General features: G+C 36.5%; 1 protein-coding gene across 7 annotated transcripts in view; it reads right to left on the bottom strand.

Annotated features, from left to right (window-relative positions):
• Positions 1–25,789, bottom strand: part of LOC150109218 (uncharacterized) — a 319,064-nt gene that overhangs the window by 239,794 nt on the left and 53,481 nt on the right. Inside the window, exon 1 of one of the 7 annotated variants that reach the window (XM_090412191.1) lies at positions 10,749–11,094. The exons of the other annotated variants lie outside the window; for them this stretch is intronic. The gene's annotated coding sequence lies outside the window, so the exon portion shown is untranslated. Of the gene's footprint in view, positions 1–10,748; positions 11,095–25,789 lie in introns of those variants that run through there. 7 annotated transcript variants of the gene reach the window in all.

The following is a 25,789-nucleotide window of genomic DNA, read 5'->3' as shown; positions in this document are numbered from 1 at the left end:
TCATCAGAAGCCATAAACTCAACCCGCAGCGATCGTTTTCCTGTTAGATAGTTTCCGATTTCTAAATGTTACGACTAAAAAAAGCTCATTGTTGATGTAATAAAAAATGCATATTGGTTATTTTTATTTTAGATTTTTTGTAATTTATTTTGGTATAAATTATTGTATTCGTGATTTAGCTTTAGTCTGTGCGAGTGTTCTGTTCCTAGTTACAGCTGACGTACATGGTAAACTGCACCTTCTTGCTATAAAAGGAATACAAGGACACTACATTAGAATGTTGAATCATATTCGTTTAGAAATATATTAATTCATAGCTGGAATATACGAAAGAGATAGTAATTACTGGTAATTCAGTTATTTAGAGAGATGCAGTTACTGGAAAGAGAGACGATAGTAAGAAGAATATTAATACAGTATTAATGCACGTTATACTGTAATACGTACTGCATTTAAATCTCTCTCTGGATGTAAGAGAAGGGATGATGCAAGCTTTGTAAAAGATAAGTTTTTAATATCACGAATTATTCAAAAGTAAGGTATGATTTTCTTTAATACAATACAAACAGTTGTTTATGTTTATGTAACAAACTTCAATTTCTATAAAAGTATTTCTACTTTTATAGAAATCACACATCTATTAAAACAGATGACGAATCACCGATGTACAGTGCAGCAATTACAAAATAACTTAACTACACAGCAGAAGGCAAAAACTGCACTACAGAGCACCGAAACCATTCTGGGTAGTGGCCCTTCCCATAATACATAGGTACATGTCCGTAAAGATATATGTTTCGTATTATGGGATACTTAGGCAAGTGATCAGAGCTTACTCCACCTTTACCATGAGTTGCCTCAGACTTGAAAATACTTCAGGCGCAAACTTGACTTGCCTGCTTGTTTGCTTACTTGGGGAAAAGGATTAAAACCAAGTTTATAAAATTGCTTGGTATCTTTAACGTATAGTATACCCAAGGTAAAAAAACTTTATACACACACACACACACACACATATATATATATATATATTCATGCTTTTTATATACTGACTGAGATCCGAGAATTAGAGTAAATAATGGAATTTATTAAAATACGCAACATGTTTCATCGGGGTGGCCGACTTCTTCAGGCGTGATAGAACATAGAAAGCCAATAAAAAACACTGTAAAGAAACATTGAGTTACTATAAAGCCATAAATTATAAAAATGTAAAATCGACTATAAACTATAGTCATTTTGAATAATTATTATATATATACCCCGACTTACGCGGTTTCTTATATGTACGTATTCCCATCCCGCTTCACGTCTCACCACTAATCGTATCTTTCAGGCGCCGGTCACATTCGCCAGTGTCGCACATGCTGTGAACGTGAACAAGCACTGACGTGTTTCGCGCGGTCTCCATTCATACACGATTTTTATAGTCTACAAACCTTGCGATTGTTTAATGTGATGTTCTTGATACAAATTTTATCACATAAAAAATAATAATGTCATCCAAAAGATGCAAGTCCGATTCTTCTACAGCTAGCAAGAAAAGAAAAACATTGATTTTGGAAACAAAACTCAACATTATTAAGGATTGTGAAGGCGGAATGAAAATTTGTGAGCTAGCAAAGAAGTTCGATCTACAGGAATCCACAGTAAGAACAATCATAAAAGAAAGGTTTACAGATTTTGGAGGACATAGATTCTATCGAGGAACGAATTGTAGCCACAAGTCAAGGAATAAAAAAATCATTAGCTTGCTATGAAGAAATTTTGCGTGACAAGAAAAAGACATTATGCCGTCAGACGAATCTATTAGATTTTATGAAACCATCGACATCGAAATAACTTTCTTTTTTTTTTATGTATGAAAAACTACAATTATGATTATATTTCTTAAAAACTATAGATGTTTTTGTAAACCTTTGGTCCCAATTGCATGTTTGTATATATAAATTACATGCAAAATTATATCCCGAGTTACGCGAATTCGACTTACGCGCTTTTTGTTGGTCCCACCTACCGCGTAACTTCGGGGTTTTACTGTATATATGTTACCGCTAAAGCTCGAAAGCCGTTAATGTGCACATTACCTAGCTAATCTGCAGATTAACTGATTTGCTCCGTTAACGTGAGGAATCAAGAGTTTTCCGCATTTTACCTAGGTAATGTGCACATTAACAGCTTCCGTATCGTTAAAGTTCAAAAGTTTGTTTCTCTCATTTCCTTTCCCTACTCCTTCCCCCCCCTCCCTCCACTTTTAGTTTGGTTTCGCCAGTGTCATATGTTTTGCAAATTCATTTCCTTAATTGTAATAATATTTTAAACCGTTTGATTCTTTGTATTATAGTTTTTTAATTGATTGATGATTGATTCTATCAACTAATTTGTTGATTGTTTGATTGTATTAACTTGATTCTTTAGATATCGAAAAATAAATAAATAACATTATGTTAATTTAAGCGTACAGAAACGTTGCTGTTGCTCCAGCAAAGATCTTATTTTCACTTTAACGAGTGCCTCGTAGGTAATGTGCAGATTATCTAGATAATTTGCAGATTACCTAGGTAATTTGAGAAATGAAACAATTTTCGGCACTTTAGCGGATCACCCTAGTTAATCTGCACAATACCTAGATAATCTGTAGAATAACTGATTTCTGCACTTTAGCGGTAACATATATATATATATATATATATATGTAGAAAGTATTTTTACCTTGGGTATAAATATGTTAAAGATACCAAGCAATTTTAAACCTGGTTTTACTCCATTTCCCAAGTAAGCAAACAGACTAAAAGTCAAGTTTGCACCTGCAATTGATGCAAGTCTAACTGATCCGACAGGTAGTGCAGGACCAGGACAACTCGTGGCAAAGGTGGAACAAGCTCCGATCACTAATCTTAATATTTATTTACCCTTAATGCCAAAACACATCTCCAAGAAGGGGATGTATATGATGTTTTGTATTAAAGGCAAGGGGCCACTACCCATACCGGTTTCGACCTTTATTGAGGTCTCGCCAGTGGGAGCTAGGCTTAGAAATACCAAGATTTAGTAATACAGAGCTTGTAAGTATTTCGCCAAAACAAGTTACCATAAGGTGTTTTAACCTTATTAAATAAAAATCTCTGGAGGAGATATAAATGTAGAAAGTATTTTTACCTTGGGTATAAATATGTTAAAGATACCAAGCAATTTTAAACCTGGTTTTACTCCATTTCCCAAGTAAGCAAACAGACTAAAAGTCAAGTTTGCACCTGCAATTGATGCAAGTCTAACTGATCCGACAGGTAGTGCAGGACCAGGGCAACTCGTGGCAAAGGTGGACTGTTTGCTTACTTGGGAAATGGAGTAAAACCAGGTTTAAAATTGCTTGGTATCTTTAACATATTTATACCCAAGGTAAAAATACTTTCTACATTTATATCTCCTCCAGAGATTTTTATTTAATAAGGTTAAAACACCTTATGGTAACTTGTTTTGGCGAAATACTTACAAGCTCTGTATTACGAAATCTTGGTATTTCTAAGCCTAGCTCCCACTGACGAGACCTCAATAAAGGTCGAAACCGGTCTGGGTAGTGGCCCCTTGCCTTTAATACAAAACATCATACATCCCCTTCTTGGAGATGTGTTTTGGCATTAAGGGTAAATATTAAGATTAGTGATCGGAGCTTGTTCCACCTTTGCCACGAGTTGCCCTGGTCCTGCACTACCTGTCGGATCAGTTAGACTTGCATCAATTGCAGGTGCAAACTTGACTTTTAGTCTGTTTGCTTACTTGGGAAATGGAGTAAAACCAGGTTTAAAATTGCTTGGTATCTTTAACATATATATAACATATATATATATATATATATATATATATTTGCCTGTTTTCTAGATATATATATATATATATCTAGAAAACAGGCAAAGCGATCACGCCACCTTCTGTATCATCCACAGCTACAAAAATGCAATCAATCTTCCGTATACAGAACTGGACGCATCTTCAAAGTCGACAACATCAAAGTTGCTTTTCAGCTTTCCATAACATCGTGCTCAAACAAATGTTAAAAACAGCACCTCCATCTCAAGAAAACGTTATTACAAATGATGTGCTTGTAGTATTCGTTATATATCCGAGAAGACAGAAGAGGTTGGGAGAAATTAGACAAAAGAAATGCAAACGGAACGTCAAGCAAAGAAGAGTAAATAAATCGTTTGGACAATGTTATTTGGACTAAGACAAAAATGTCACATTTCCTAGAAAAGCTATGTTTGGAAATTCAAAGAAGCTGCAGAGATGAATGATTCGTATTTCAACTCAATACACTAAAAACAAATGCATGACTCTCAATAGCACGTGCTTCAGCCTAAAATACAATAACACAAAGCGTAACCTGTCCAGATGATGGCACTTGATAGATTACACTCTGGCCTTTAAATTTACTAAGTGTAATTAATTGAAGGGAACTGTAATGGATAGGCAGTCTCTATTCCTGGAGAGAACGATCATAATTTCAACAAGCTATTAGCATATAAATAAATCTCTCTCTCATCATGCATTACTATGGTTTGGTTAGGATATGCTGAAGTGAAGTAGCAGAATTATCCAAACCACCGAGATTTTATCTAATCAATAACTTCAGCAGGAAATTCCGGTTTTTAGGTGCATTCGTAGTAACCAGTTCTGGAACCTAAAATTTAAAACTTTCAGACAACAATATCCAGCAAAATTTAATTTTTGATAAAATCAATTTAAATATAAAAATGGTCTACCACTTTACGTGGAAACCAAAATACGTATTTTACTGCTACAGTGACGTGGAACTTCACTGTGAGAGTCACGCATGTAGTGGCTCATATTTAAATATAAGGACACACCCAACCCAGGAGAGTTACCTTAAGCACCAATATATTTAAATCACACTCTAGATCAGGCATGGGCAACCTTTTCTAGTTCGGGGGCCAAATTATGTCTAATTTATTAATTAATTTATTATATAAAATAAATTAAAATTAAATGAATTAAAACAAGTTGCTACTTCATATTTCATTTATTTATCATATAATGCTTTGGTATAAAGCTCTACATAAAGTTTATAATATAATGAACGACATAACAATTAATGTGAAGATTGGCCTTGTACTTCAACCGAGACTATCAATATTGACGTTAATATTACTTAAGGATAATCACATAGAATTTTCAAGGTTTTCGTCCGTTATTCTTGTCCGAATTTTTGATTTATTGTATTTCATCCTCGAAAAAACTGTTCACACATATGTGCTGCCAAAAAGACAAATGATTTTTCTTGAAAAGGCGCGTAAATTTGTATATTTTTCTTCCACCAAATAAAATTTATAAAAATCCGTCAAAGCAATGTTGTTAAATTGTGATTTTAGCACTAAATCCGCCTGAAGCTCAATAAGTTCCATCTGTAAGTTTTCTGGCACATTATTTACATCAGCATTCAACGAACGAGCAAATATAGAGAATGTGGAGTCTTTGTTTTTGAAGTCGGCAAACCTTGTATCAAATTGCTCTATTAGTGCCTTCAGTTCATCTCCACAACAACTCTAAGGGATATTTTTATGAGTTGCTAGAGTAGGAAAATGATAACAATTTTTAGCTCTTCTCTGACTTTCCAACAATCTTAGTTTATTACAAAAAGTTTTGACATGTCCATGCAGTTCATGAACCAATTGTTCTTGTTTTTGCAATTTAAGATTAGTTCGTTTAGGTATCTGGTGACATCTACAAGGAATGCTAAATCACACACCCACTCATCATCTTTTACTTGGTTAATTGTGTTTTCTTTTATGTCCATAAAATCTGCAATGTCTTGTCTCAGATCATAAAATCGTTTTAACATTTTACCTTTACTCAACCACCTCACTTCACAATAATAAGACACATCTTCATAATCCGAAAATAGGTCTGCTAAATACTCCTTAAATTGGCGGTGATTAAGTGCACGTGACTTAATAAAGTCAATACTGGCTACTACAACTTCCATAACATTTGTGAATTTAATCGATTTTGCACAGAGATTTTGTTGGTGGATATTGCAGTGAAAATTTGTTAAATTTTTCGGATGGATCTGTAGTTCTATTGCTCTTTTATGAATTATTCCAATAAATCCCTTCTGTGCACCAACCATTGCAGGGGCTCCATCAGTGCATATGCCAGATAGTGAACTCCATTTAAGGCCAAATTTCTCGAAGACTGTGTTGACTGTTTCAAATATATCTTCACCGGTAGTTGTTCCTTTTAACGGCCGAAGCGCCAATAATTCTGCTGTGATGTTGAAATAAATATTGCTAGTTGTCTGTATCGGTGCTGTCATCCAAAGCAATTGAAAATGCTTTCAATCTAGCAATCTTCTCTTTTAAACTTTTTTTGATATCATCAGCCGTGATTTCTATCCGTCGGACAACAGTACGTCTCGACAAACGAATATTGTCAGTCTTTTTTCTTTTCAGGACATATTATACTTGCAACATCCAGCAGACATTCTTTAATAAATTCTCCTTCAACAAATGACTTAGAATGCTTAGCGATTATTTCGCTTACCACAAAACTGGCTTTGACAATGGTGTGGTGCTGCGTTCTTTGCTTGTTGAACATTTGCTACTGGGTATCCAACTTCTGTATTTCATCTTTTCGTAGTTGTCCATCAATTTTTGAATGATCCGCATGTCTCGAAGTAAAGTGTCTCTTCAAGTTGTATTCTTTGTTGACGAATACGGATTCGTTGCACAGCAAACATACAGGCAAACCTTTATTCAGAATAAAATAATAATCCTCCGTCCAGCTATTCTGACGAATAGAAATTGACGATTCTCTGCATTTAGTTTTCTTCTTTTTTTTCAATAACCCCTGACATTGTCCCAAATTTATAAGCGATATTCAGAACTGTCAAACAAAACTGTCTTCTACACCTCAGGCACTGAACAGAACACAACATCAACGCAGGCACCGAACAGAACATAACAGTAATGCAGGCACTGAACAAAGCACAACACCAACGCAAGTACCGAACTGACACGTTGTAACACGTTCACACACGCTGCTAGTCAAAGTGAGAAAGAGACCTTGGTTGGAGAAAACATAGTGTGTTTTGCGCAAGTCATATGACGTCAGCTTAATGTGAGTTAGTAGAACACACCATGTTTTCTCCCACCATGAATCAGACAAACTTCGCTGAAATAGATTAGGGCCGGATCAAAAGAAGTAGAGGGCCGGATCCGGCCCACGGGTTACCCATATGTGCTCTAGATATATATTAATCGCGCCAAGTAAACGTAATCTCGTACTGTCATGCATTTTGTTTATTAAGCAAGCTTCCTTAAATAACATATCCTAAATGCAGCCGTAATATTACGCGTTGTGCATTTTTGTTTATTTATTAACATTAAAATACACAGAGCCAACCCATTAGAACAAAAAAACAATACCATGACATCATAGGATTGTTCTCATACCAATCTAGACAGTAGCACTGACGAGTTCCGATTCATGGAAACCGGTTTCGAACGCATTTTTATATTAGGTTTGACTCACAGTTGGAATTGAATAATCCGTGGAATTTATACCCGTTGTCAATAAATAAAGTAATGTATTCGAGTCGAAAGTTGAAATAATAATAATAGTGGATGAAATTTGGACACAAATTCTTTTGATACTACAATTACTGAGAAAGCGCTGGATTTACGGTTAGAAACAAAGTTTTCATTGATGTTAAACTTGAAGAATTGGAAAGACAGATTGTTCAAGTTTCGCTTGTTTCAAGTTCTTTCTGATCCCCAGAAAGAACTTGAAGCAAGCGAAAAGCCAACACAAGAAATATAACTGATGTAGGTTTTATGAATACAAATGTTTAAAAGCTGACCAATAAAGTCACTTAAATGATAGATAACAAGAACTGAGGCGTGTGATTACAGAACAAAAGACAATCACTGAAATTTGATCAAAAGATTGAGCAACAATACTTTTGCAGTGGAAACAATTCTTCCAACAAAAACAGCTGGAGAGACAAATCTGTTGATTGAATAGTTGTATCTTGGTTACAAAACAAACTGGCGATGCAAAAATAAAATAAAATAAAAAGAATAAATCAAAAATTGGCACCCCAAAGTGGAAATTATATTTTGAATCAAAAATCAAACAAGCTTCCAGCAGAGGTGGCAATTTAAAGAATTTTAAACAGGAAAAACTTAAGAAAAAGTTCAGGAACAGCAGCAGCAGCCACCTTGTAAAGCATTACAATGGAACAAAACAGACTGCCCAAATATTAGAACAATTACAATAAAGAACTGTTGCGAGTCTTGCGACACACACACGCGCGCGAGCGAGCGCTATGAAACGGGTGGTAGAAGTCAATACAGATAAAATGTTCAGTTCAAGAAACACCCTCACTTTTACCGAAATACTGAATGGAAATCCCCGAGTATTTTGTTCAGAATCAGAAATTGGAAGAAAATATTTACCGTGATCTAAAAAAACATAATACAAATGCCAAATGGATAACAAAAAAGTATTGAAAATCTATTGAATAACAGTCAGCCTTCACATAACAACAAAAATGGTTCAAAAGCTAAGAAGAAAGTGAAGTCCTGCATTTATCACACAGCTTCTGCCTATCGAACAAAAGGAATACTGCAAAATCTCCAGAGGACTAAAGAACCAATTGCTAATAGGCAAAATGATTTTGAAAAATTTTGGACGAGAAAAAAGTCTATATATTTCTGGAGTAAGTAAAAGCACCGGGAAATTCCTAGCAGCAGTTGTGAATACCTGGAAAAACTCAATAGTCAATTAAGACGATCTAAGTGAACAAGATATCAAGAGAGGAATTTTTCAGGGTAATTCATGATCACCTCTATTGTTCATCGTAATACTGACTCTTATAACATTAATTCTAAAGAACACTAACATCAAATACCAAAATTCAAAGCAAGAAGGAAAAGTATTACATTTATTCTATACGGATGATCCTATAACTATACGGGAATCATTCAGAGGAATTGAAAATAATAGACAGCAAAGGAATAAAATAGACTGAAGAATAATTAAAACCTTGTTCCAGAAAAAAATCTTACAAATTGCAATACTGTAGAAGCAGTCATTATACGGACCATCCCTGTAGACAGATACCAAAACCGAATTGAGCGCGCTTGAACGGAAATCAGAAAAATTAATGACAATGAACCACGCCTTGTATTGACGTAGTGATGTAGATCGATTATACCTATCCTGGAAAAAGGGAGAGAGTAAATTTTGACACTTGGAGCAACTAACAGAAGAAGAAAATAGATCGCTGATTATCTCTTTTCTTCTTCTGACTGAAACAAGGTAAACACACAAAACAGACACTAACTGAAGCTCATAAAGAATAAAAAAATAAATAAATAAATAAAACAGTGAATACGGTGGAGGGGAAAAATATACGGGAAAAGAAACAGGAAAAAGATCGGAACGTTTGGAAAATTAAAATACCCGGATCGATATCTGAAAGGAAAGTTGAGTGTTGCTTCACATAGCATTAGCTTCAGTAGGGCACAAACAAGACGGAGAAGGAAGATGTGATATTTGTTGCTCAAAGAACAAACACTACAAACGAATCTAATAAAAGTGATGATTGAAAAGATCGGTAATGACAACTTATGCCGACTGTGCAAAGACAAAAGAAGACGGCGGATCTAATCATTTCTTTTAGCAAGATCGAGTTCGGTTTTTCAAATTGCAAAAACTCTTGGGAACGAACAATTGAAAAACGTTATTATTCTAGTAGAACAGCAACGTATAGTTTATGGATGTGACAGTAACATCAGCATAGAGTGGAAGAAAAAGTGTATGAAAAATCAACAGAGTACAGACATTTGGAGACTGAAGCTGAAAATCAACGAATCTGAAGGGGGGGGGGGGATGTGCAACTGTCAGAGGGACGCTAGGAGCAAAACAGTTAATGAAAACACATTGAAAAATTTAGCCTCCTATATATCTCGAAGGCTAAATTTACCACGTCTCAACTACGAGGTAGATGATTTATCATTGTCTAGTGCGAGACTGCTGTCCTGCTTATAGGAAACGAAGTACACATGGATTGAATAAGAATCATGTTTAATTTAGCAGGGAGGATGGTTCTTTTTGCGGCCTGGATAGCCGCGTGGATAGCATACCGCTCTCGAATCTCAACATGTTCAGGGTTTGAACTTTCCGTAGATATGAATGTTTTTGCCAAGGTGTTTAGGTGGAAGATGAATTTCATCGCCTAGTATAAGACCACTGCCCTCTTATCAAAAGCCTGAAGTGGCTGAAAAAAGTTTCATTTTTGGTGTCTAGAAGCAGGATTTCCAGATTATTTCAGCCTTAGCCCATCAACGGTATGAACACTAACGTACTATAGGTTTAAGAAGATTTCCAGGGTAAGACTAACATTAAAGGGGGAAAAAAAATGACAGTGTTATTGTGGATATATTTCATCAGTCGATTCTAGATCTTTGGATAAGGTTAGAGCTGAACGCGAAGCTTGTTCATTACGAAGCCTTTGATTGGAAATACGCTCGCACACTCGCCCGTGGCGAGTAGCTGCAGACTGGACAAAATTTAATATTTTTATTTAATAAAAAAAAAATTATTCTAAAAAAAATCTTTTTTTTTCTTTTAACTTTAAGAAAACGCAACATTTTATGCGTAATATAAAGGACCAGTCTAATAACTAAAATCAATATAACTAATTATATTTTCCAAAAAATTAATACCCTTTTATTGCTCTTCCTGTTATTATCTCTTGACTTGGCCTTCATGCAATGGTCATCACAAAAAGAAAATGTTCTCCAAACGATGATACAGCACCACCAATCACTTTATACACTTATTATGTAACTGGGACCCTGCCTCGGTTCGAGTCCCATTTAGGATGCGAAGAAGCTTTAGCAGGGCTTTGTAACTGAAGGTGAGTTAGTTTGATACGAATATAGCAGGGATTTTCCTCTCGGAAACCCGGGTTTTTGAACTGGTTGTAGTACTACCGCCCTTGTGAATTAGTATGCCAACAGTCGAAAAGCTGCGTACTTGGGTTGCCTGCGTTTTTGTAACATCTTCTTTAATGGTTTGGCGATTTTCTTCTCCAAATGAAACACGGATTTTAAGGATCTGTATCAAATCTTGCTTAACTTAAAAAAAAAAAAAAAAAAAAAAAAAAAGTGCGGCAGCAGGTGAGATACAGCAGCAGTCGTGGTAATGGAGGTCGCCAAATTCACCGTGGCAGAAAAAAGCGCGTCGAGCTAGCAGTAATGTGAAATCAATTTTTTTTTTTTTTTTTTTTTTCCCATCCAAGATATTGTCCACAAAGAATTCCTCCTGGTCAAACTGTCAACGGCAAGCTTTAGTGTGAGGTTTTGAAGTAGCTAAGGGAGAGAGAGAGAGAGAGAGAGCATTCGGCAGAAACGTCCATTGAAGTGGAAGAAGAACAACGACTGGGCTCCTCACCATGACAATGCTTTCAAGTCCCTGGCTTCCAAAACCAACAGTCGCAGGAGACCTCGCCCCCAACGACTTTTTCCCTTTCCCCAAGATGAAATTCCGGCTGAAAGGGCGTCGTTTTGAATGCGAGTGAGGAGAGCTAATCGCAAGAGGTGTAACACAATCACACTTGAGCACTTCCAGGAATTCATGGAGTCATGGAAAAGCCGCTAGGATCACTGTATACATGCCCAAGGGGACTATTCGAAGGAGACGGTGGAAACTAAGAGTTAGGTTAAGTATTTTTTATATTTTTATAGTTAAATTCTCCGAACTTTTGGGTAGCATCTCGTCAAATACTTATACTTTTAGAGGAATGAAGTACAGCAATAGCAGGCCAGCTGCATGAAATTGCCTAAAATTCCTGATCTGAGGATTGAATCTATCTTAGACGGACGAAAATTGGATGGAGAATTGAATTTACCTGCCAATCAAAGACTCCATTATTGTTCCCATGTTTTTCTTTTCTTTTCTTTTCTTTTTTTTTTTTTTTGTACCCATTGATAAAACTTTGTTAAGCGAACGTAGAAATGACAAAAATCATAAATATTATTAGAATGTATCTTACTAGTTATAATGCATAAAGTTTCTTCATACTATTTATTCGTAAATGTGTCTCAGAAAAAAAAAAAACAGTTTATTTAAGATCAACTTTGAGTACTTCAGTCATGTAGCTCCTGTACGATCGTACACAGATTACAAATAAGCAGCTTTAACTGGAATAGAAAAATTCCAAGCAGCAGAGAAGAATGCGAAAGGCAACGATGCACGAATGCTAATTTTTTCCCTCCCCATTTCTTGAAAGAAAACAAAAAGAAAAAAAGAAAAAAATTGACCCGGCTTCAAACCACCCCCTAATTGAATGTAAGCGGTGTCAGCAGAGAATTAGATGAAGTGAAAAGCAATCAGCGAACTCATTTACTTCCGACGAAAACGTGAAATGAATATTGCGCCATCTAAATCATGATGACAGTTGCTATGACAACGGGCACATACAAGTCTTCTGCAATAAGTTTACTGTACGCTTTAACTGGCATATTTGACTCGGGAATGGTTGAGGAAATCCCAGGCAATTTCTTAATGCTGCTCATTCCTTTGGATTCATGAATAGAAGGATCGGCGGAGGGAAAGAAATCTCGACAAAAAAAGCAAACGTTTCCAACTCTGCCAACTGCTGTGCATATCATCAAGATAAACAGTAAGATGGACTACCTGAAGTGCAACAAAAAGAAAAAAATAATTAATTTTTAAATTTGAAATGTAGCCTACTTATAACTAGTAGTTAGCGATTAAAATACTGCTAGAAACAAATATGTGACATTGAAGACATTTCTGCGTTGTTTGTGATAATGAATAAAGCGATTTTGCAATATATCTGAATAGTAATTATAACGCTGCAAGAACCGAGGGTATTTTAGTGGACCGCCGGATGAAAGCGCTCAAAGGTCTTCACGAAAGCACGTTGCAGAGAGGAAGATAGAAAATTCGTAGATTATAGGGTCAGATGAAGGTCGAGTGCTCTTACGGCTTAGCTTTATGTTCTAAATTCCGAAAAGGAAACGGTAGATGCTCACTCTCGGCAATAAGAGAGAGAAAGAGAGAGAGAGAGAGAGAGAGAAAGATGGAAGGCGTGGTGTGGTGTCTGTGTATACACACGAGTACATACAAACAAATACCAGTTAGGGTTAGGCACATCTCCTCTCACCTGACAAAAGAGGTTTGCAATTCAAAATACACTCCCAGTGGCCACCTGTAATATACTCGTATAATAATGTTCCAATGAAGAAATTAGTTGATAATTTTTGTTCAACTTGAAGACTGTCTCTAAAAATGAAAATTTTGTATTCAATGAAACGTTTCGAGATTTTTTAAAAAAATGTACACAGGTTTAAATGTTAGTAAATACTGATCAAGGTGAATTCCTGAAAATGCTTCATTATATGCTTATATTCTCAAGGGAATTCACAGAATATGCAGGATAAATTCATTTTCTAATTTATCGCATGAATATATTCGCTCTATTCTTAATTACTAATCAAATTAACCGAAGAGGATAAATCGGAAAGTCTTTGCCAACATTTTTTTCGCATATGGTATAAGTATTGTTACGCATAATTTTATTTAGAGTATTTTAGCATTTCAAACATGCCGGGTCATGCTAGAGAAACAGCAAAGTTTACCTTGATTACCTTGATGGACCTGTGGTTTCAGTCAGGATTTCTCCATGACTGCAGGTCGTAAAGAGTCCAGCTATTCCTGTCTTGGGCTTTTCTTCTCCATTTTCTTCCAACTTTCACCAACCAACAGCAAAGTAGTGGGTGATTATTGTGAATCCAACATCATTTATCAGTCGATAATCCCAGCTTGTATGTTACGTTAAGCATGAATAAAGTAGTGTCACAAGCAGTTCAAACAGCCACGAACTGATATCAACATTGTTTAAAGGTCTGGTCGATTAAGAACTCAAATAGCAAGTAGTTATGCCGTGCGTTAATGACAACAAAGGTATCATTCTAACGTATTTCATACTTGCACGTCACGTTACCAATGCCAAATCATATCGCATTAAAGAGCAATGCTCGATTATACTGCAATCGGAAATGCTCTTCATCATGTTAACGCCCCATCCGCACTCACAGTCGATGTGGTATAGCAATACCTTGATTGGTATTGGCGCGTAGTCCTCATCGCCAGAATAACAAATACATTTTCCAACAAATGTCTCATTACTAGACATTCAGAAACCACAACAAATCTCAGAACTCTTCACTGTTACTCTGACGTATATATGGGTAAGCCACAATCCATGTTTGGGACATCGTAACAGAGGGGTCACCACCTGGCGGAAAAGTATGAAAACCATACTCTTCCGCCAGGTGGTGACGGCGTTCGCATGTATTCGAGCAATGTCACTATCATCAATAGGTGCAATAAATGTTTGAAAGGAATGTATGGAAATGGAGCCGAGAGAATTTCAAAATATATTACGTAGCAGAAAAATAGTTCATGAAAAATTCAAAAAGAAATTTTTAATACGCTTTATGAATGCATGAATCTGCATTGGAGAAATAATCAGTATAAACAACGAGAGGATCTTTCTCCCTCCCCCTCTTTTAAGAATAATAAATGTGCATTATTATCTGAATATTAACAATAAAATCTGTTCGTTGATTTGCGCAGAATTTGATTTCTAATGGCAAAAATTTCATTTGGGATGAATTTTCAAGTCTAGGTTTACACATACTATCTGATTGAAAGTTTAGATAATTTGATCGCTTTATGCTGACTCGACGTGCTTTAAAATTCAGTCAAATATATGATCAGAAACATGTGATATATTTTTCCATCATCATCTCACTGCTTTCCTGAATTCGACGCGATATAAAACCTAAAACTAAGGATTGTACGCTTATGTTTTTCTTTCAGCTCATATCGCCGGGAGGGGGAGTCAAGGTTATCTTGTCATCGTTGATGTAAGATTACCTTGAAGTTTTCATTATAGGAATGATATGACGCCATCCTTCTAATATTTACTCGATGACTATTTACATCGCTATGCAAATCGCAGATCGAAAAGTTAAATAAACTATTCAGTAACTATTAAATCAAAGATGTATTTTAAATAATAATCCATGATCATAAAACAGCATGTTCTTTTTTTATGCCTGAGTTTCTTGCGTGGTGTTAGTTATGTTTCAATAATTAGTTATTACAGTATATGAGGGAAATTTTCTATGTGACAGTTTCTGGCAGAAGGTAGGATATGAAAAATCCGGGAAATAGTTACGTAATTAATAAAATCTTCCCTTAGGCAGATGTGCGTTCATGATGCAACTTGACTACACTTGTATGATTTCTTGGTTTAAAGCACAAACTGAGTTTCAGATACACAGACAAGTATCCATTTACTATGGTGGCTTTACAAATTAACGTTATCTACTTTATAATACACACACATACACACAAGAACAGAAGTATTATTCGGACGTGCCTGAAATCGCTCCTGCTTTTACCTTGTTGTGCGGTATCGAACAGAAAAACTGAATGTATCTAGTATCGACTGATTCTAGTATCGACAGCTTGTACAGTGATCTATCTAACAGTGTATAATTTACTCTATAGTTTCACATCTCTAAGTGCGTATGAGTGAAATTTTATTCCATCTTTATGCACTAAATACTGCTGGACAGACAATCTATTGTTCAGCAACCTCAAAGACAATGTGCTGGTTAATAGGATTAGCTGCTACAGCAAGGGCAAACACCTTCCCTTTTCCCAAATGCTTGTGACCTTTGTACCTCCACTGGGAGGTACAAAGGTCACAAGAAACAACCCTCTGAAGTCGAACTCAATGGAAGCGTCACTTCTAGAAACAAGCAGGAAACTGTAAGTACATTATCTTAAAACTTTGTACCTTAGAAAATGTAGTAGTTCAATAGGAAAGCTATAACACCACAACTTGAAGTAATTAAGATGGCGGCAAGGGACGAATTAGAGTTCGAAAAAGCCCTAGATTTGCTGCATAACGTAGCCAAAGTAAGCGGCAATTTAAGGAACGATTTAAAAAAGGATATACTAACTGCAGTGAGTGAATTAACGAAAGTTTTCAATAAAATGAAACACGAAACTAAAGTATCAATAGAACTACAGACGGCTACGAGCAACCAGGAACAGGCTAACTTAGCTCAGCCTACTCAGCTATACTCTTAAATGTCGTTAAAAACAATGCTAAAAACAAAGACGAATCTGAAAACAACTCATGCTATAAACTAATAGTGAAACCGATAGCGCCATTAAACAGCGAGAAAACTAAAAATATCACCAAAGAAAAAAATAAACCCAAGGAAAATCAAAATCGGAATCACAAAAATGAAAAGTATTAATAACGGAGGAGTCTTAATTTAATCCAAAGAAAAGATCGACATAGATTTGCTACATAACAAAATCGCGAAGGAATGCAAAGACACGTTAGTAGCAAATCCCAGTAGGAAATATCTTCCAAGACTAATTATATATGACATTCCCAGTGAAATTGATACGAACAATGCAACTGACCCAATCCGCATGCAGAATGAAGAACTCTTCATTACTGATACAAAGCAGACACAAAAATTCATCATGACAGATAAAAAAACGAACAAGAGAAACTTAATTATTGAAGTAAATCCAATGGTGAGGACCAAATTACTAAAAACCGGTGTCAAAATGTTATGGAGAATTTGCCATTGTGCAGACTACGTAAGTTTTTTTTTTCTGAGGTGCTTTAACTGCAATAAATTTCACCATCACACACAAGACTGCATGGGGGGGGGGGGGGAATCACCTGTCCATTCTGCTCTAACATAAGTTCGGCGAGTGCCCACGAAATAAGTCAGCGATGAACTATATAAACTGCCAAAACCAAAAACGACTGCAAACACATGGCACTAAGCAAGGACTGCCCGACATACAACTACTATAGACAGCTCAAATTTCAAAACACAGATTATGGAAAGCAATAATAGAGCTAGCAGAAACAGCACTACATCCCTGGCATGCCTTCAAATAAATCTTCAACGCTCCATAAAGGCTGAAAATAACTTAACAGAACTCATAAATAGAAAAAATATTGGACTAGCATTAATACAAGAACCCTACAACACCAACAACAAAATATGCGGCTTTCCAAGTAATTACAAAATATTTCCAAAGGTTCAGAAAGAAAGAGAGCTGCAATACTCATGGTAAACCCTGAAGTCGCGGTAATATTAATTACTCAGCACAGCAACGAGGAATCGGTACTTATTGAAATTACGTACAGAGAATTAAAACTTTTGCTGTATGTATCTCGACTATCACACAGACATAAAACACGACTTAACAAAAATGAGCAAAATCGCGGATTTTACCACCAACCACGGCCTAATACTTGGAATAGATAGCAACACTCATTGTATTATGGTTTAACGAAAACACAAACAATAGAGGGGAAAATTTGGAAGAGTTCATAGCATCAAATTCCCTACACATACTAAACGACTGTAACACTCCATCATTCGAAAATATTAAGATCAATGGATCCAAGAAAAACTCTTGGTGAAGACGGAATAAGCAGCGACATACTTCTAACAGTGTTTCTCAAATTCCCCGAATTCATAACAACAAATTTACAACAAATGCCTAAAAGGAGGACGATTTCCTTCAATATGGAAACACTCAAATCAAAGCAGGAAAAAAATCAACCGACGAAATTAACAAATACAGAGCAATCAGTCTCATAAACGTTGCTGGTAAAGTATTAGAAAAACTTCTAATAAACCGAATAATGCACTATGTCTACTCAAGAAACCTATTAAGCAGCAATCAATACGCATTCAGACCTCAGTCCAGCACAGTAGACGCAAATATGGAGGTTAAAGAGTTCGCAGAAGACAGTCTACAGCAAAAAAAAAGAAGTACTACTGATCTCACTCGAGTACAAGGAGCTTTCGATGCTGCGTGGTAGCCAGCCATAATCAATCAATTAATAGATTTAAAATGCCCTAAAAACTTACTCTACCTTACAAAAAATTATTTTTCAGACAGAAGAACAACTATGACATTAAAAACCACAACTGTAACGAAAAAAGTCAAACAAGGCTGTCTGCACGGTTCCTGCTGTGTGCCAGGTTTCTGGAACATCCAGTATGACTCGCTTTTAAGACTTCCTTTCACTACAAACAAAAGTCATAGCCTTTGCCGATGATGCGATGATAATGATTCGAGGATGCAACGGCTTACAGTTAGAAGTAACGGCCAACGAAGAACTCTTTAAAATTGCAGAGTGGGCAAGCGAGAAAAAAGTGACCTTCAATAGCACCAAGTCTAAAGTGCTCCACATCTCACGCAAAAAATCAAAACAACCTGTAACAGTCTTCCTAAATGGAGAAGTTCTTGATGTAGCCAGTGAGCTAAAATACCTAGGAGTAACAATAGACGAAAAATTTACCTTCAATAAGCACATGTCGTATGTTGCTGAAAAAAGGTTACAAATAGTAAACCTCCTAGCTAAGTCGGCAAGGATTAAGTGGGGATTAGGCCAACGAGTGCTGAAAATAATATATACCGGAGCTATACTACCACTGACATCTTATGCTGCACCTGCCTGGAAACATACACTAAAATCAAAGATAAACCGACAAAAAACTAAACAGAGTTCAACGCCTTATAGGATACGACATAATTAAATTAAAGGATACGACAATATCTTACGACAATAAGGATATAATTAAAGGATACGACAATATTGCGCCCTTCGATTGGAATAGGCCTAAGTTCGATTCTCGTCGCGACGGGAGGAATCTTTATCTGGTCGATTTCAATCGAAGGTGAGTTAGCCGATCTCATATGGAGGTAGCAGGGTTTTTTCTCCCGGAAACTCGGGTTTTTCATCCCGCATACATACAAATCGGCCCATCAGAACACACGCAATTTACAGACAAAAATTACTAGTTGTGGTGGTGTTGGAAGTGGGCGGTAGATGGCGTTGATGGAGATGATTCGTAGTAGAGGTTAGGTGTAGAGAGAATTGTAGATGTCCTCCCACGATGAGTCTTCGGACTCCTTGGAGGTATCAGGAATAATAATAATAATAATAATAATATCTTTCGCGGCAGCTTGCGTTATTGCAACTCTAACACCGATCTGCGTGAAAATACAAGTATCTATTATATATGACGTCAATTCCGGAAGATATAATGAAAGTTGCAACATCGATCCAAATTGCTACGAACGTCCGCTTCACTACAGTAAGTGACTTCAACCAGCAAAGAAAACAAATATTAAGGAGAAGGAAAGTTCTGAAAGTGAATTCCATATATACTCCGACGGAAGCATAACTGGAGGGAATGTTGGCTGTTCTTTCGTCGCATATAACAGGCAATCCATTATACAAGAACGCTGCTCTAGATTGCATCCTCTCTGTTCCAACAACCAAGAAGAACAACTTGCTATAGTTCCGTCACTTACATATCTCCAGGAATTAGAACTCAACACCTCTGATCAAAAGACAGTAACAATTTACAGTGATAGTAGAAGCACTATAGACGGCATAAAAAACCAAAACAACTATATAGCATTAATAGAACAGACAAGAAATCTGGTTCGGAATCTCACTCTAGGAGGATTAGTTCTGATGGGTGAACGCGCATACTGAGGTAGCAGGAAAAGAGAGAGCGGTTCAGCTAGCTAAAGAAGCAGCTAGAAACGAACGGCTAGAAACAAGTTACCAAAATTACTCAAAATCTGCTATAAAAACACTTGCAGAAGAGAAAAGCCTAGACTCGTGGGAAGAAGAATGGAAGACGTCAAAAAATCTATCAACAACAAAAGAATTCTTGCCAAGCATCGGAAGCAGACTCCGGCTGGCTGAAAAGACATGCCATTTCTCCAGGTTTAATCACGCTACTAACAGGACATGGAAAACTAAGACACTACCTACACAGATTCCATATCCTGGAATAGCTATCATGCACGTGTAGTCCACAACCACAACTGTAACAAAAAAAAAAGTCAAACAAGGCTGTCTGCACGGTTCCTGCTGTGTGCCAGGTTTCTGGAACATCTAGTCATACTGGATGTTCCAGAAACCTGGAAACAGAAACCTTCAACAGACTGTTGACCACATACTCTACGACTGTCAGCAACTGGACTCCATCCGGATGCCCCTAATACAACGTCATCACTTCCGGAGACAAGTGGCCAATATCAAAACAGAGACTTATCGAAAAGTATTACTTAGAATTAATTAAATTTGCCAATAAGATCAACTTCCACTACTTGTAATCTAACATAAATTACTGATACTGTGTGAATTATATGGTGTTAATATATATATATATATATATGTTAAAGATACCAAGCAATTTTAAACCTGGTTTTACTCCATTTCCCAAGTAAGCAAACAGACTAAAAGTCAAGTTTGCGCCTGCAATTGATGCAAGTCTAACTGATCCCACAGGTAGTGCAGGACCAGGGCAACTCGTGGCAAAGGTGGAACAAGCTCCGATCACTAATCTTAATATTTACCCTTAATGCCAAAACACATCTCCAAGAAGGGGATGTATGATGTTTTGTATTAAAGGCAAGGGGCCACTACCCAGACCGGTTTCGACCTTTATTGAGGTCTCGTCAGTGGGAGCTAGGCTTAGAAATACCAAGATTTAGTAATACCGAGCTTGTAAGTATTTCGCCAAAACAAGTTACCATAAGGTGTTTTAACCTTATTAAATAAAAATCTCTGGAGGAGATATAAATGTAAAAAGTATTTTTACCTTGGGTATAAATATGTTAAAGATACCAAGCAATTTTAAACCTGGTTTTACTCCATTTCCCAAGTAAGCAAACAGACTAAAAGTCAAGTTTGCGCCTGCAATTGATGCAAGTCTAACTGATCCCACAGGTAGTGCAGGACCAGGGCAACTCGTGGCAAAGGTGGAACAAGCTCCGATCACTAATCTTAATATTTACCCTTAATGCCAAAACACATCTCCAAGAAGGGGATGTATGATGTTTTGTATTAAAGGCAAGGGGCCACTACCCAGACCGGTTTCGACCTTTATTGAGGTCTCGTCAGTGGGAGCTAGGCTTAGAAATACCAAGATTCCACCTTTGCCACGAGTTGCCCTGGTCCTGCACTACCTGTGGGATCAGTTAGACTTGCATCAATTGCAGGCGCAAACTTGACTTTTAGTCTGTTTGCTTACTTGGGAAATGGAGTAAAACCAGGTTTAAAATTGCTTGGTATCTTTAACATATTTATACCCAAGGTAAAAATACTTTTTACATATATATATATAAATGTAAATATTAGTATTGATACAAAAATATAAATATAAATGTTAATCAGTACAGTCATCCCTCGACTTACGTCCTTTCTAAGATACGTCCATGATCCCATAAGGGAATAAATAACATTTTCGGCTATACTTTCGAACAAGCCGCAAGCGAGCGTAAGGTAAAGCATGCAGTGGCAACAGCGTTTTCAGCGGCAAGCAACCTCCATCGGCAGTCGGCAAGTGTCTTCAACAGTTCCTCTGTTGATTTTGGGTTTGAGAAATGGGTTATTTGTGTACTCATCGTTAAGTATTTCGCGATATTTTGTGCAACATGGCTCCTATACGCCCAATCAAAAAACCTAGTGAAGAATCACAGAAAAAGAGGTGAGCAATTGATCTTGAAAAGAAGTTTCAAGTTATAAAGCAACATGAAGCTGGTAAGCCAGTCAATATGATCGCACATGATTTTGGATGGTCTCATTCTACAGTGACGACCATTTTGAAAAATAAGGATAAAATCGTAAAGATTGTGAAATGATCTGCTTCCAATAAATCGACGAGGGTGACAAAGCAAAGACAAAGTCCTATCAGTGATATTGGAAAAGCTACTTACATCATACACAGAGGACCTGAACCAAAAGCGTACACGCCTTAGCACTATGACCATAACTGCTATGGCACTAAGCCTCTTCAAGATGTTGAAGGAGAAAGTAGAACCAGATTATGACTATGGACTCAACACTTCTTCCGGTTGGTTCATGAGATTAAAGCAGAATTTTGCACTGCATAATGTGAAAATATATTGGAATCTGCAAGTGCTTAGAAGGCTGCGAGGGAGTTTGTGGAAAAATTGGATAAAATTATTTTCCCGAGCAAATATTTAATATGGATGAGACGTCCTTGTTTCGGGAAAAAAATGCCCGAGCAGACATTTATCCGCAAAAAGATAAAATCTATACTTAATTTTAAAGCTCATAATGCCCGTATTACGATTCTGTTATGGGGATTGTGGGTGGATATAAACTGAAACTATGATATGGCACAGTGAGAATCCACGAATCTTCAAAAAGGTTAGGAAGCATACTCCCAATTCATTATCGGAGCAATAAGAAGTCGTGGATGACTGAAAAATTGTTTGAGGATGCCTTAATCAACTTTTAAGCGAGCAAAATAAAAAGCTACTGTGGGAAAGAAAATGTATCATTTAAAATTTTATTAATTCTAGATAATACTCCAGGTCATCCGTCTTATACGTCTTATAGCGGTGATCTTCATCAAGTTCAAGGTCATGGTTTCTCCCTCCAAACACTACTTCATTGATCCAACCGATGGATCAGGTAGTTCTTGCAGTGTTTAAGGCTTATTTACTACAGATAACTATCTACATACATTATCTACATATATTTCTACATACATATATATCTACATATATTATTTACAGATAACTTTTTCACAATCAATTTCTGCTACTGAAGGGAATGACCAGACTCATGCAATTCTGGAAAGCATTCAATATTTATCATGCTATTAAAAATATTGCTGTGGCTTGAGACGAAGTGACCTCTCACTGTATGAATGGCATATGGAAGAAGACATTAAAAAGGTTTGTGCATGATTTTGGAAGTTTGTAATAGTGGGCCTAGCAAACAATCTGAATCTTGAAGTAAATGATGAAGACATAATTCAACTCATAGAAAGTCCCCCCCCCCCCGAAGAGTTGACCAACAAAGGATTGGTCGAACTGGAGGAACAACGTGTTGCAGAAGAGGAAGAACGAGAAAAGGAAGAGGAAAAAGAGAAACAAGAAGAGATAGTTAACCAATTCACAGTGAAGGGTCTTGTAGAAATGTTCTCAAAATGGCTGAAGACATGGACCCCAATGTTGAACGCTACTTATTAGTAGAAAGGAAAGAACATATGCGTTTGCTTGCTATGAACAAATTTATGATGAAAAGAAGAAGAGGAATAAGCAAAGCACATTAGACATTTTCATCAAAAAAACAAAGGTTACACCAGAAGAGCCACAGGCCTGATTTTACACAAGGAAGGTAATGAAGATGTGATTGTGGAAGAAGATTTGGGTGATTATTCTCCCGTTTTATAGTGGCAGTAACACACAGTACAGTTTTATAATAAGGTTTAAAAATTAAAATGAGAGTATACTTATTACGGTTAAGTCCCTAACCCCTATAACTCTGTTGATTTAATGTATCGACTTACATCCGATTCGACTTACGTCTTGCCTGATGGAACGGAACTTGGACGTAAGTCGAGTGATGACTGTACAGTGGAACCTCGGTTGACGAACACCTCTGTTCTCGAACAATTCGGTTCCCGAACATATTTTCCGAACAAAAAACGCCCTGGTTTCAGAACAGAATTTCGGTTCCCGAACAGGCAAACAAACGGCAACCACCTGCTCCTCGTGCTGAACTGTAAGGCGGGAAAGCGTCAGTTACGCGGCAGCCTTCGTTCAGTGCAGACACCTGCTCGAATTTGCAGTGAGTTTTCTTGATTTTCTTTCTTTTTTTTTTTTTTTCATAAATTATTATTAATTAAGCCACCATGGGGCTGCAGAATAATAGTGATAGCAGCAAAGCGAAAAGAAAAGTTGTTAGAACCACGAAACAGATGAAAAAATAAATCATATCCAAACATGAAAATGGCATTCGTGTCTCGGATCTTGCTATACAGTTCGGTATGGCGAAATCAACGATCTGTACAATACTCAAAAATAAAGAGGCGATCAATTTTCGTCTATATTTTATCTATTTATTGTGTTTATTCTTTTTGTGTAAGATTTGGTGCATTTTCATTATGTTTGTATACGATCTTATGTATGAAGTACTGTTGTAAAGGTTTAAATAAACAATCATCTGGGGTTCAGGAAAGGATTAATCCATTTTACATTAATTCTTATCGGGAAATGGTTTCAGTTTTCAAACAATTCGGTTTCCGAACAGCCATCGGGAACGAATTAAGTTCAAGAACCGAGGTTCCCCTGTACTTGTAAGCTATGTGTAATATAAGCATTGTATGCAATGGAGTATGTAGAAATAAATTACTTCCTGGTAGAGTTACTATTGGGAGGAAAATACAACAAACAAACACACACACACTTATGCATGAAAAAAATCAGAGAAACCTATATATATATATATATATATATATATATATATATATATATATATACATACACATATATATATTTATTAGTGTGTGTGTGTGTGTGTGTGTGTGTGCGTGCGCGCGTGCGTGTGAAAGAGAGAGAGAGAGAGAAGATGAAATAGTTGAAAAAAACCGGCCCGTGAACCAAACATAGCATTTTAAGCCAATTTAGGCCTCATGATGTGTCACATACTAGTGATTCGAACCTTTCTAATGTCCAACCTGTTGAGTGGACAGATTCGAAGTTAAAAAACGTTATAATCGGTTGCCAATCGGGTCTCTGACCTATCTGTGCCTTTACGGTTCACTGACCTATCGTCATTGAAACCATCGCTAGAGCTCCAATAAAGGACGATCTATCCAAGGACACAATGGCGCTTCATCGACTTAGTTGTCTTGACGATAATCTAACAATATGAACAGAGAAAATTCTGCAAGAGATCGTTTGATCGCTTAAGATCTTCAGTTTATAATACCACACTTACTACTGTTTTTTTTAATATAAAATGTAAAAAAAAAAGTAATACACATACACTACCTACGGCTTTGAAATAGGAGGTAGTGATGTTTTTTCTAATTCAGAAACCAAAAACTCATATTTGAAAATATGAGTTTTTGTATAGAAAAATTTCTTTATGTAAAACAAAATATTCTCTGTCTTAATTCATCATTAACAAAACAGCAAGAGAGCAGTAACATAATTTGGAGGAAACTTAACTTCGTATTTTCATGGCGCAAATATTCTAAGGCATGCAGTCTTTGATCACCGCACAAAATTCTGGTGCAAATACTTGACGGCTAACACTTATCGAATACCGAAATTGGTGCCAGCAAAAGTTTCAGGCTGACTTTGACCTATTAAACATCGTTAGCGTCATACGGAATAGCGTACTGTAAATGTACATCTGTTTAAACAAACAACAGTATCTGGGAAAACTGAAGTACTTTTTTTTGCTAACTTCTAATCCGTATTACCACCGAAAAAAAAAAAAAAAAAAAAATATATATATATATATATTTTTTGTAGTACTACAGTTGGAATTTTAAGAAACAGTAAACAGCATTTAAGCATGTTATTACACGTAAATTCGATAAGCCGTTTTGTCTGATGGAAAAGAAGTAACGATGACAGAGCCAGTCAACAAAGCAGTTCACCAAATTGGAGACTGCATTTAAGTGCAGTATTATGTAAGTAAAGGTTGCCGACCAGTTTGCTGCTGCAGGAGAAAAACAATGACTCACGAGGCGAACTTTCTTCGTCATCTACATTTTTGGCGTTTTCTGTTGTTCCAAGTTTGATTTAAGGAGGATGCGAA

Source organism: Typopeltis vanoorti, chromosome 2 (genome assembly GCF_054136105.1).
Source record: "Typopeltis vanoorti isolate ZY-2024b chromosome 2, IOZ_Tvanoo_1.0, whole genome shotgun sequence".
Taxonomy (NCBI): domain Eukaryota; kingdom Metazoa; phylum Arthropoda; class Arachnida; order Uropygi; family Thelyphonidae; genus Typopeltis; species Typopeltis vanoorti.
This window is presented reverse-complemented; position numbering and strand designations above follow the sequence as displayed.